This window comes from Colius striatus, chromosome 13, assembly GCF_028858725.1.
Source record: "Colius striatus isolate bColStr4 chromosome 13, bColStr4.1.hap1, whole genome shotgun sequence".
NCBI classification, from domain to species: domain Eukaryota; kingdom Metazoa; phylum Chordata; class Aves; order Coliiformes; family Coliidae; genus Colius; species Colius striatus.
In genome coordinates, this window is record NC_084771.1 from 1,325,644 (window position 1) to 1,336,500 (window position 10,857).

A 10,857-nucleotide genomic window follows, 5' to 3' on the forward strand; every position below is an offset into this window, starting at 1 on the left:
CTTGTTCATTGTAATACCAAACAGATTTGTGGGTAGAAGCAGAGCAAAGTTTGCGCTAAAAACTGTGACGCTGACAAAACTGCACGTTGTAGGAAGTGCTTTCCATTCATGGCTCCTGATGGGAGGAGCAAAAAACATCACCTGAGATTGCCTGCAAAAGCTTAGTGGGACACAAAGCAAGCACTTCAACACCAGCTGTTTGAAATAACCCAAGGGTAGGAAGAGAAGCAGCACGAAAAATGACTTTGAATGTTGATCATGAGAAAAAGATGCAACAAAGACCAACAGGAAAGTTGTAGAGATCACTTCTTAGAATAAGCTTCTTGTGCCTATTATTACTGTGATTACAAGGGCATGTGTCTCCCATCTCCCTTCCACACATGTACAGTTCCACACGCCACACAGGAGTGTCACTGGGCTGCAGGGGTCAGTCACTGACGTGACTCAGGCAACTGAAGGCACCTGAAGGAATGGAATTTTGAAAATGCTTTTTACTGTGGGATTTGGGTTTGTTTTTTGTATTTTCTCTCCTCTGTATTTCTGGTGTGACAGGAGGATCTTAACACCTGTGTTGGAAGGCTCACAGCCTCATTGCAGGGTCCAGAGCTTTGATTCCTGGGTTGACAGCAGCATCTGGATGCTCCAAAGTCTCCTTTTTAGGGTTGAACCCCTCATTTCCAACTTCCAGGCCGTGCTTTCAAGGGCCTGGAATACCTTTCTGAATGTCCAAAGGCAGAGTTGGAAAGGCCAAAGCCTGAGGTGTAGAGACCACAGTCTTTTTTACAGAATGACAAGGCTCATTTTCAGGCCTCAACCCAAATTTTACCTTCCAAATACTTATTTTCCTGAGTCTAAAGCCTCATTTGAGGAACCAAATTCCTCCATTAGCACAGAATTCTTCAACTATTTCATGGCCAAAGCCTCTCGTTGCCCCTCCCAGGACTCGTTTTGAGGGTACAAAACCTTAGGTTTCAGGACCATCACTTTCAGACACAAACCCTAATTACAGAGTTCACAGCCTCAAGTTTAATTCCAAAACCAGGTGCCCCCCATGATGTCATCCCCCTTGCCCTTTCCCGTGCCCCCCATGATGCCATCCCCCCTTCCCGTGCCCCCCATGATGCCGTCCCCCCTTCCCGTGCCCCCCATGATGCCGTCCCCCCTTCCCGTGCCCCACATGATGCCATCCCCCTTCCCGTGCCCCCCATGATTCCATCCCCCCTTCCCGTGCCCCACACTGGGCGGCAGCTCAGAACGGGGCCCTTTGTGACGTCACCCCCAGCGCAGGGCCTTTGGCAGCAGCCGCCTGCCCCAGCCAGTGTCTGTTGAGACAGCCATGGGGCAGGTCAGGAGCAGGGAGCTGAGGAGTGCCCTGAGCCACCACAGCTTCTCTTTGACACAGTCCCTGACAAGCTCCGAGAGACGAGGCGCCTTGCAAAGGCTTCGCCATTCCTGCCCTGACCGCATTCGTGTGCCCTCCCCGAGCGTGCCGACAGTCGCCAGCTCCTCGAAGGGAGCTGGGAAGGAGGATGGGGCTCCCGGCGCTACGAAAAAGAAACTCAAGCACAGGGTGACATGGGACGAAACCCTGGTGTATGAGATGGGTTCTGACTCATCGGAAGAGGGTGAGTGAGGGGCTCCAGCATCGCAAGGTTGTTGTGGATTGAGACAAGGGCAGGGAGGGCTCGCTGTCAGTTATGGTTAAAGGGTAAGACAGACTCCAGCACTCGACTGAGAGAGGAAAGCAGGAAAGTTTATTCAACAAGAAATAGAACGGAATAAAAGCAAAAAGGGAGCAGGATGATGAGAAAATCACAACCAGCACTTTAAGATCTCCCTCCCCCATCCCTCCTTTCTTCCTGGGCCCAGCTCACTGCTCCCCAGATCTCTACCTCCTCCCCCCTCAGCAGCTCAGGGAGGCAGGGACTGGGGGATGTGCTCAGTCTCTCACAGATGGGCTCTGCCACTTCTCTCTGCTCAGATGAGGACGACTCCTGGCATCCTTCCCCTGCTCCAACACGGGGTTCCTCCCCCGGGACACAGTCCTGAACCAACTTCTCTGGTGGGGGATGTTCCCAGCAGCTGTGGCTTCTGCCCATACAGGGTCCCTCACACGGGGGACAGTCCTTGGGGAATATCTCAGGCGTGGATTCTTCAACACGGTTGCAGTTTCTGCAGTTGCAGGGTCCCTCTCTCGGGACAAGGCCTCTTCTGGGCATAAGTTTAATGAGCTGCTTTGTTGTGGGTTCCTCCCCACAGTTCCAGCTGTGGATATTGGGTCCCTTCCTTGGCACACGGCCTCCTCCTCTCTTTCATCACTGACCTTGGAGTCCGCGTGGTTGTTTCTCTCGCTGTTCCCACTCCTTGCACCACCACCAGCCAGAAGGAAAAGAAAAGGCAGAGAAGGAAGAAGATGGAGGAAGATGGAGGAAGAAACCTCCTCTTCCAGCTTCTTCTTCAAAAGTGATGGTGGAGGCGGCTCATTGGCTCAGCCCCGGCAGTGGGTCTGGCTCAGAGCTGGGGAGAGTTGTGAGCAACTTCTCACAGGAGCCATCTTTACAGCCCCTTCCCCCTTACGAGAAGAAGCTATCATGCCAAACCACGACACCCGGGGAGGCTGTGCCCAGGAAGGGGGCATGGGGACAAAGGGCAGAGCTCCTTCCTCTGCCCACTCCTGCCCGCAGCTCTGCTCTACAGCCCTCCCTGCTCTTCCTCCTCTGCTAGGTTCTGTAGTGCGTTGGCGGAAGAGAAGGTCCGTCTTGGCGGCCATCGAAGCCATGCAGGACACCAGCAGGAAAGACGAGCAGTGGGCCAGGAGGGTGCTGAACGAGGCCATGAGAGAGCCTGACCCCTGCATGGGCGATGTAAGTAGCCTCTGGCTGAGCTGCCCTGCCCTCGAGGCCTTTGCTCCTGCTTTTGCCTTGCCTTGCCTTGCCTCTCCGAGAGGGGTGGGAAGGGGCAGCTGAGGAAAGGGCCGCGCTCCAGACAGTCCGTGTCCCCTCCAGGTGTCAGACGTCGTCAGCTCCATCCACAAGAGCTTGGAGAACACCAGCAAACTGGCAGCCCGGCGGAGCCTGATGGGCCTGATTGTCCCGCTGGCCCACAGCTACCCCAGGGCGCTGGTTGACACCATGTCCAGCCAAATCCCACTGTCTGACAGGTATCAGCCCCCCCAGCCCCGAGGAGCAGGGCTCACCGCCCCTGCACACTTGCCAGCCACCACGCTCCTCCCTGCTCCACGGGGAACCCCCTCCCCTCAGCCTTCTCCTGCTTGCCCCCGGGCCAGGGGCCTTGGGCAGGGCCAGGGCTGCGTGACAGCCCCGCTGACCAAATGCTCTGGACTTGGCAGCGCCGGCCTGGCCATGTGGGAGACGCTGCTGCTCCAGGACGTGGCACTGCCGGACTTCTTCCACAAGCTGCTGGATGTCGCTGACGATTGGAACCGGCAGCTGGGCCCTGAGGAGCAGCAGACCAAGGACGTGAAGCAGATGGTAAGGAACCAGCCCTGGCTGAGGACAAGAGGCTGCTGATGGTCAGAGGGCAGGAGGAGTGGGCAAAGCTGCCGTGCGGTCCTGCGCGGGCAGGGCTGCCCCGGGACCCTGCTCCGAGCTGCCCGTGGGAAGCAGGAGCCCCACAGGCTCTGCCCCTCTCTCACCACTTTGTCTCTTTGTCTCAGGTGCAAGAGTTCGACGCTGAAGGGAAGAGCACTGACCTCCTGCAGCTGCTCCAGAAGTACCTGAGGAGCCCAGAGATGAGGGAGAACCGCGTGTTGGTGCTCGCGGGTCTCCGCGCCCTCTCACGGAGACATCAGACGGTGAGCGAGGTGTCGAGTGGAGCCACGTTGGCCCACACGGAGGTTTAGCCCTGGCTGGGGGTCAGGAGGCGGGGGGACGGCTCCAAGCGCCCTTCCTGCCGTGGACGGGGCTGGTGGGTGCCTGGGGAGCTTTCCAGGATCAGGGTTCCCCAGCCATCTGCCCCGCTGGGGTGGTTGGACAAAGCAGCGGCTGAGCAGCGCACAGGGAGTCTCTGCTGCCCTCCCCTGGCCCTGCTCCTCTGCCTGCCACGGCCACCACCAGCCAGGAGCCCGCTGCAGCGACTCCTGTGCCTGGAGCCGGGGGGAGCCTGGTGCTCAGCGGCCAGAGCACGTTGGCCAGGGTGGGTGGTCTTTGCCCCGCCTCACAGGAAATCTCTGCTTCACCCAGGCAAAAGAAATGGTGTTCCTGCTGCCAGATATTGCAGAGACGCTGCAGGATGCCAACATGGAGGTGAGGGCTCGGGCCCTGGCTGTCCTGCAGAACGTGATGTTTCACCTGGAGGGAGAGCTCGCCAGCTGCATCGCCGTCCAGCTCTTGGAGCCGCTGCTGCCGCTCTTTGACGACGTAAGGCCTCTGTGGGAGCTGAGCCCAGAGCATCTCCCCTCCCATCGGCCTCCCTCGTGCTTCTGCTCATCCTGCCCTGCCCTCCTCTCTGCCAGGAGTGCCTCCAGCTGCGGCAGCTCTCTATCAGCTTCTTCCAAGAGCTGGTGGGGACTGTGGAGCGCCAGGACATGAAGAAGATGAAGAGCCATTTGAGGAGGGCGCTGGTCCCGCTCTACTTCCGCAGCAGCGACCATTGTGAGAGCGTGGCCGAGGTACAGATTGCAAAGCGGCCCGGCGATGCGGGGAAGGGGGAGAAGAGACCCCGGGGGTGGCCGAGGCTCATGGGTGGGGGCTGCTGGCAGCTGGCACGGACGTTGCCCACCCTGCCTGCCCTGGCGCAGCAGCTCTCAGCAGCCACTGCCCGTGGCCACCCGGGGCCTGAATGCACCCCATGGGCTTTCCTGATTTCCCCAGGGGTGCGGCCGGTGGGGTCCATCTGCCCAGAGCAGCCCAGGCCTTTAGTGGCCTAAAGGCCCCTGGACGTGCCCCTGGCAGGTGCCGCTGGCTCCGGCCCGCCCCAGTGTCTCTGGGACGGCCCCTCAGCTCTCCGGGATCTCGCTGCTGCTGGCCGGCAGCACCAGGCAGCTGCGGTGCTGGCTGCCCCATGTCCCTGCCCCGGGCACTGCCCCCCGCTCGGGCTCTGCCTCTCCCCATACGGGGCTGGGAACAGCAGGCCGCCTGGCCAAGAGGAGCGGGACGCCGGCTCTCCTTCCCCAAGCCGTGATGCCAGTTCCCATCCTCTGCTGCTCTGCAGGTGGCTCAGCACACTCTCGTGGCTGTGATGAACGTCCTGCGGTACAAAAAGCCCACGCGCTTCATCGGCTCCGAGGACTTGTGGAGGATCCCAGAGTACCTGGTGAGGACAAAGGCCCGGGCCCGCAGCCTGGAGCCCTCCAGCACAGAGGCCCCAGGGGCTCTTCTCCAGCCACGCTCCCCTCCCCACCCCGCAGGCCGCTGGAGGAGACCCCAGTCCTTTTGGCAGCCCGGACAGATGGGCAGAGGGGTCTTGGCACCCCAGAGCCACCTCTGCCGGCGGCTCCGTACCTCGGCCCCACAGGCCTCTGCCGGGGAGATGGCCGTGCCCGGGCTGGGAAGGGGATCAGCGGGAGAAGGGACTGCTCTGGCCGGCAGTGGAGGGTCCATCCCAGCCTCTTACTCTCTCCAGGTGAGGAAGGACAGGCGAAGAGCTGACATGTACCTGCAGCAGAGCCTGCGGTACCTCCAGGACTCACAGGGCAGCGTGCGAGCGGCGGCCATCAGGTTTGTGGGTGAGTTGCAGCCCCCAGAGCCCCTCTCCTGGCAGCCCGGCCCCGCTGCTGCCGGCAGCGAGGGGCAGCTGGGGACGTGCTGGGCGGCAGCAGCTCTGACGGGGCTCTCTGCTCAGGGGTTGCTGCGCGATTCTCCAGGGACAGGAGCGAGGAGAGGCTGAGAGAGATCCACTGCGGTGAGTACGGCTGGGGCTGGGACGGCCCTTCCTTGCTCTGCCCCAGGGAAACGCTGGCAGGGCAGAGGAGAGGCTTGGGAGCTCTGAGGCCTTCCTGAGCAGCAGCTCCCAGCACAAGCCCTGGTGCCACGTGCTCCTGCTGCCAGGGCGAGAGCCGCGTGGGGCCGGCAGGGTCTGGAGGGGCTGCCCGGGGCGGCCATACACAAGCCACGGGGGTTCATCCCGGCCCTTTCTCCTTCTGCCACAGCCCTCCAGGCCCTGCAGACAGACCCCGAGCCCTCCATCTGCTGCCTGGCCACTCAGACCCACTTGATCCTGCTGTCTGTAAAGCAGCAGCGCTCGCTGCAGAGCTCGTGTGCCAAGTGCTGCTGGTTCTTCCAAGCCAAGCGCCGGTACGTCTCTGCTGGGGAAAGTGACTGAGTTTGATGTTTTGTGGTCAGGGTTTGACATGACAGCCGTTTCTGGGAAGGGGGAAGGGGCTGTAAAGATGGCTCCTGTAAGAAGTCGCTGGAAACCCTGCCCAGCTCTGAGCCAGCCCCACTGCTGGGGCTGAGCCAATGAGCCGCCTCCACCATCACTTTTGGAGAAGCTGGAAAATGACGGTTCTTCCTGTTTCTTCCTCCTCCCGTCCCTCCTTCTTCTCTGTCTGCTGGCGATGCAAGGAGTGGGAAGAGGGAGAGAAACAACCACGCGGACTCCAAGGTCAGTGAGGAAAGAGAGGAGGTGTGAAGAATCCACGCCAGAGATGTTCCCCAAGGACTGTGTCCCGTGGTTGTCATTTTCTCATCATCCTGCTCCCTTTTTGCTTTTGTTCCGTTCTGTTTCATGTTGGTAGCAGAATAAACTTTCCTCCTTTCCTCTCTCAGTCGAGCACTGGAGCCTGTTTTGCCGGGAACCGTAACGGGCAGCCAGCCCTCCCTGCCCTTGTCTCCATCCACAACAACCTTGCTTCTCTTCCTCCTCCCTTTTCTCTGGGGCCTCTGCCATCCTGACGAGGGTGGGGGTGGATGGGGGCACCGAGCGAGAGGCTGTCGTGGTGCCTCTGTGCTGGCTGGGCCAAACCACGACACCTATGTACTTTGTATTAAAAACCCCAACCAAGTGCTTCCCGCCTTTGTGTGGAGGACAAGAGCTCTGCTGAAGCCTTTGCAGGACTGGCAGCATCCCTGAGCCCCACAGGAGAACACATGCAAGAGATTCTTGGGCCCTGTAGAACATCTCCATGTCCACGAGTGCCCTCAAACGTGATTTGTGACTTCCCAGATGCAGCCCAGCTGGTTGTTGCTTGAACAGACAGGAGAACCTGTCCCCTGACACCACTTCCAGACCCTTAGACCAGCCACTTCCAGCCCTGGCCCCCGAGCACAGGCCAGCTGAGAACTGCTCTTTGAAATGTGACCAGCTTCAGCCTCCTTCAGGGCTCAGTGCCTGTACCAGCGGGACGCTCAGCCCTGCCTGCTCCCTCTCCAAGTGCAGGCCCTGGCAGAGCCCACAGCAGGGCTGCCTGCAGTCACTCACATGGGGCCTGGGCACAGCAGGGAGCTCTTGGGCTCAAAAAACTGTCCTTCAGAAGCTCCCAGCTCTGCTCACCTCCTTTGTCCCTTAGGGCAGTTTCCCAGGGGATCTCATCCACTCTCTTAAAGTTCAGGGTCCTGACTCTACCTGGCAAATTTACCGAGGGAGCATCAATCCCCTCATCCGGATCATTGAGAAGGGTGTTAAACAGAACAGGGCCCAGCACTGAGCCCTGGGGAACACACTGGTGACCAGCCAACAACTGGGTTTTGGAGGAGAGGAGCCTGAGGGGTGAGCTCAGGAATGGTTCCAGATGTATCAAGGGTGGGTGTGAGGAGGCTGGAGCCAGGCTGTGCTCAGGGATGGCCAGTGACAGGACAAGGGGCAACAAGCTGGAACTGAAGAGGTTCCAGAGCAACACAAGGACAAAGTTGTTCCTTGTTGAGGTGTGGGAGCACTGGCAGGGGCTGCCCAGATGGGCTGTGGAGGCTCCTTCTCTGGAGACATTCCAACCCAGCTGGAGGAGTTCCTGAGTGCCCTGCTCTAGGTGGTGCTGCCCTGGCAGGGGGTTGCACTGGGTGAGCTCTGCAGGTTTATTAAGGCCAAGAGCCAAAAACTTTGCGGCACGTGAGCAGCAACGTGGCCTCGTGGGCAAGAAGCCAATGGCAGCCTGGGGGCATCCAGCAGAGTGTGGGCAGCAGGGCCAAGGGGCTTCTGCTCCCACTCTGCTCTGCCACAGCTGCTGAGGCCTCAGCTGGAGTCCTGTGCCCAGTTGTGGGCTCCCCAGCTGCAGAGGGACAGGGAACTGCTGCAGAGAGGCCAGTGCAGGGCCACCCAGATGCTCAGGGCACTGAAGCATCTTCCTTCTGAGGAAAGGCTGCTGGACTTTGGACAGTTCAGCTTGGAGGAGACTGAGGGGGGACCTCGTTAATACTTACAAGTGCTGAAAGCTGCATGCCAAGGAGATGAGGCAGCAGGGAGGGTTTTTCCTGTAGCGTCCAGTGACAGGACAGGGGGTATTGAACAAAAGCTGTAACACAAACAATTCCCCTTAAGGAAAAACTTCTTTTCTGTTGAGGTGAGGGAGCCCTGGCCCAGGCTGCCCAGGGAGGGTGTGGAGGCTCCTCCTTGGGAGGTTTCCAAACCCACTTGGACACCTTCCTGTTGTAACGGTGCAAGCAATATTCATTCAAAGATGTAGACAGGCTGGGTAATGCACCTGCAGAGACATACACAGCCAACACAGTGCAACCAACAGAGGGACTCAAAGCCACCCTTCCTTGGCTGGCTACTTCCTTATATGCTGCTTCTGCCCATGTGATCACCCAGGGCCCAACTGATTAACTTGCAGCACCTGTTTCTGATAGTTGGAAGTAGCTTGCCAGCTGCATTAACTTGTCCCCACCATCTTTATTCAAGCTGGCTGGTCCAAGTCATATTTGTACCTACAAATATTTGGTTCTGTCATGCTGTTTGAAGAACTCTGTCCGTCCCTGGGACTTCTTGAGCTACTGCTTGAAACGTGACAGGCCAGACATGGGGAGCACTGGTTAAGGTTTGATGACGGAGCTTTATTGTTTTTACCAAAGCACTTTGCATCCCTCAAACAACAGGGAACAAATCCAGGTTTGTTGACACGAAGGGTAACAAAGAGTTTCCAGCTGTAGAAAATGGTTCTCACAGGGTGAAGAAAGCCAGAAAATCAAACGTACACAAACTGGAAGAAACCCAAGTGCTAAACTCGGTGTGTAAACTACTGAGCAACGATGCAAAAGAAAACTGCTGGTAGGTCCAAGGTTTGCCATGGAGCACAGGGAGGAGCTCATGGAATAGCCCCTGGCATGGGCCCCGCTCAGAGCTCCAGCTGCCCGGTCAGCGACGGGCCCAGAGAGAAGGCCGTCTGCTCCAGGCCCTGCGGAGCCACTCTCGCAGGCTGAGTCTGGAGGGAGCTGCTCTCTCTGCATCTCTCAGGGTGCACTGCGTTTGAGCTGCCAGGTTTGCTACTGACGAGATGGTGTCTTCTGGCAGGTTTTCAAGGGCTGCAACAGAGAGGAACAGAGCTGAGATCAGAGCCTGTGTTCACCCCAGGAACCCCTCCTGCCAGGGCAACCCCCAGCTGTTCCCACAGCCCAGAGGGAGCCGGGCCCAACGGCATCAGCCGGAAGGTGCTGAATACCCCTGTGCCCCTGACATCTCTCTCTGCTCTCCCTGGCCGGGGCAGGGGCCGCAGCTCCCTTCCCAGGGCCTCTCGTCCTCCCTGCCAGTCCCCGCTGCCGCCCCGCTGCCCTCACTCACCCTCATGGATGGGCTGCAGCAATTCCTGATGCCCCCTCAGGTGCTGCCCGGCGAGCCCTGCGAACGCACAGTCGGTCAGTGCCCCAGCGGCACAGTTGCCTCACAGGTCCCTGCAGCCCGGCCACACGCCCCCCTCCCCTTGGCAGGGCTGAGCCCAGGCTCTTCCCCGGGCGAGCGAGCGCCAGGCGCAGGGCAGGGCTGGCACAGGGCGCAGGGAGCCCCGCGGGCGCCAGGGCCCTGCACCGGGCACTCGCGGCTCCGCAGCCACGGGGCTGATTCCTGCGGCCGCGCCACAGCCGGGGCTGGGGCCGAGCTGCAGCGGGGCAGGGAGGGACAGGGGCTGTGTCTCACCCAGGAACCTGACGGCCGCCTCTCGTATGGGCTGCTGATGGCTCCAAAGGCACCGCGCTGCCTGCTGCACATAGTGCACGGCTCTGCTGCCGCACCCTGACAGCTGCAGACGGACAGGGGACAAAGGGAAGGGTTGGTGCCGACCGTGGCCCTGTGCCCGGGACGGGCTGTGGCAGTGGGCAGGGGCACAGCTTGCCCAGGCTGGGGCTGCTGCTTGGGGACCATCCTTACCAGGTACTTGCCCACTTCCAATGTCTTCCTCTTCTCCAGGAGCTTTCTGAGCCTCCTCTTCTTCAGGAAGGCGGCAGCTCCAAGCAGGGTTACCCGAGAGGCCTGCAGACACACAGAGCAGGGAGATGCTACCGCTGCCCAGGGCACAGGACGGGCGTCCTCTCACCCGGGCAAAGCTCATGGCCGTTCCTGGCCCTGGGGAACTCCCGCGGGGACATGGGCAGGTCAGAGATCCTCACCTCTGCCACCTCCGGGCTCTCGGCATGCAGGAGGCAGAGCAGTTCGATCACGTTCTCATACACCCGTGTCTTCATCGGCTGTCTTTCCTTTTTGTTGACAGACTGCATCAGACGTTGGAAGAGCTCAAGGGAGAGCAGCTGCACACTGCTGGTGGTCTGGTGGAAAAGAAAGAGGACAAGACCTCAGCACCGGCTGCTGCAGGCCCACCTGGGCATGGCTCTGAAAATGCACAGAGCACAAAGGTTCCTGGCAGCAGCCAGTGCCTGTGGTGGGGGGCACAAAGCCTTACGTGGTGAAAGAGTGGCTGGAGCCTCCCAGTCAGCTCCAGAACGAGGGTGCTGCAAACTGGGCTGTTGGCAGCCT

The 10,857-nt window shown here is 59.8% G+C and overlaps 1 long non-coding RNA gene across 1 annotated transcript; it reads right to left on the bottom strand.

Annotated features, from left to right (window-relative positions):
* Positions 1-9,152: 9,152 nt before the first annotated feature.
* On the bottom strand, positions 9,153-10,099 carry LOC133626627 (uncharacterized). The gene is made up of 3 exons (XR_009819688.1): positions 10,024-10,099; positions 9,673-9,729; positions 9,153-9,416 (listed from the first exon to the last, which is right to left on the bottom strand). It is a non-coding gene; the product is annotated as an uncharacterized LOC133626627 (long non-coding RNA).
* Between the last annotated feature and the right edge of the window lie 758 nt (positions 10,100-10,857).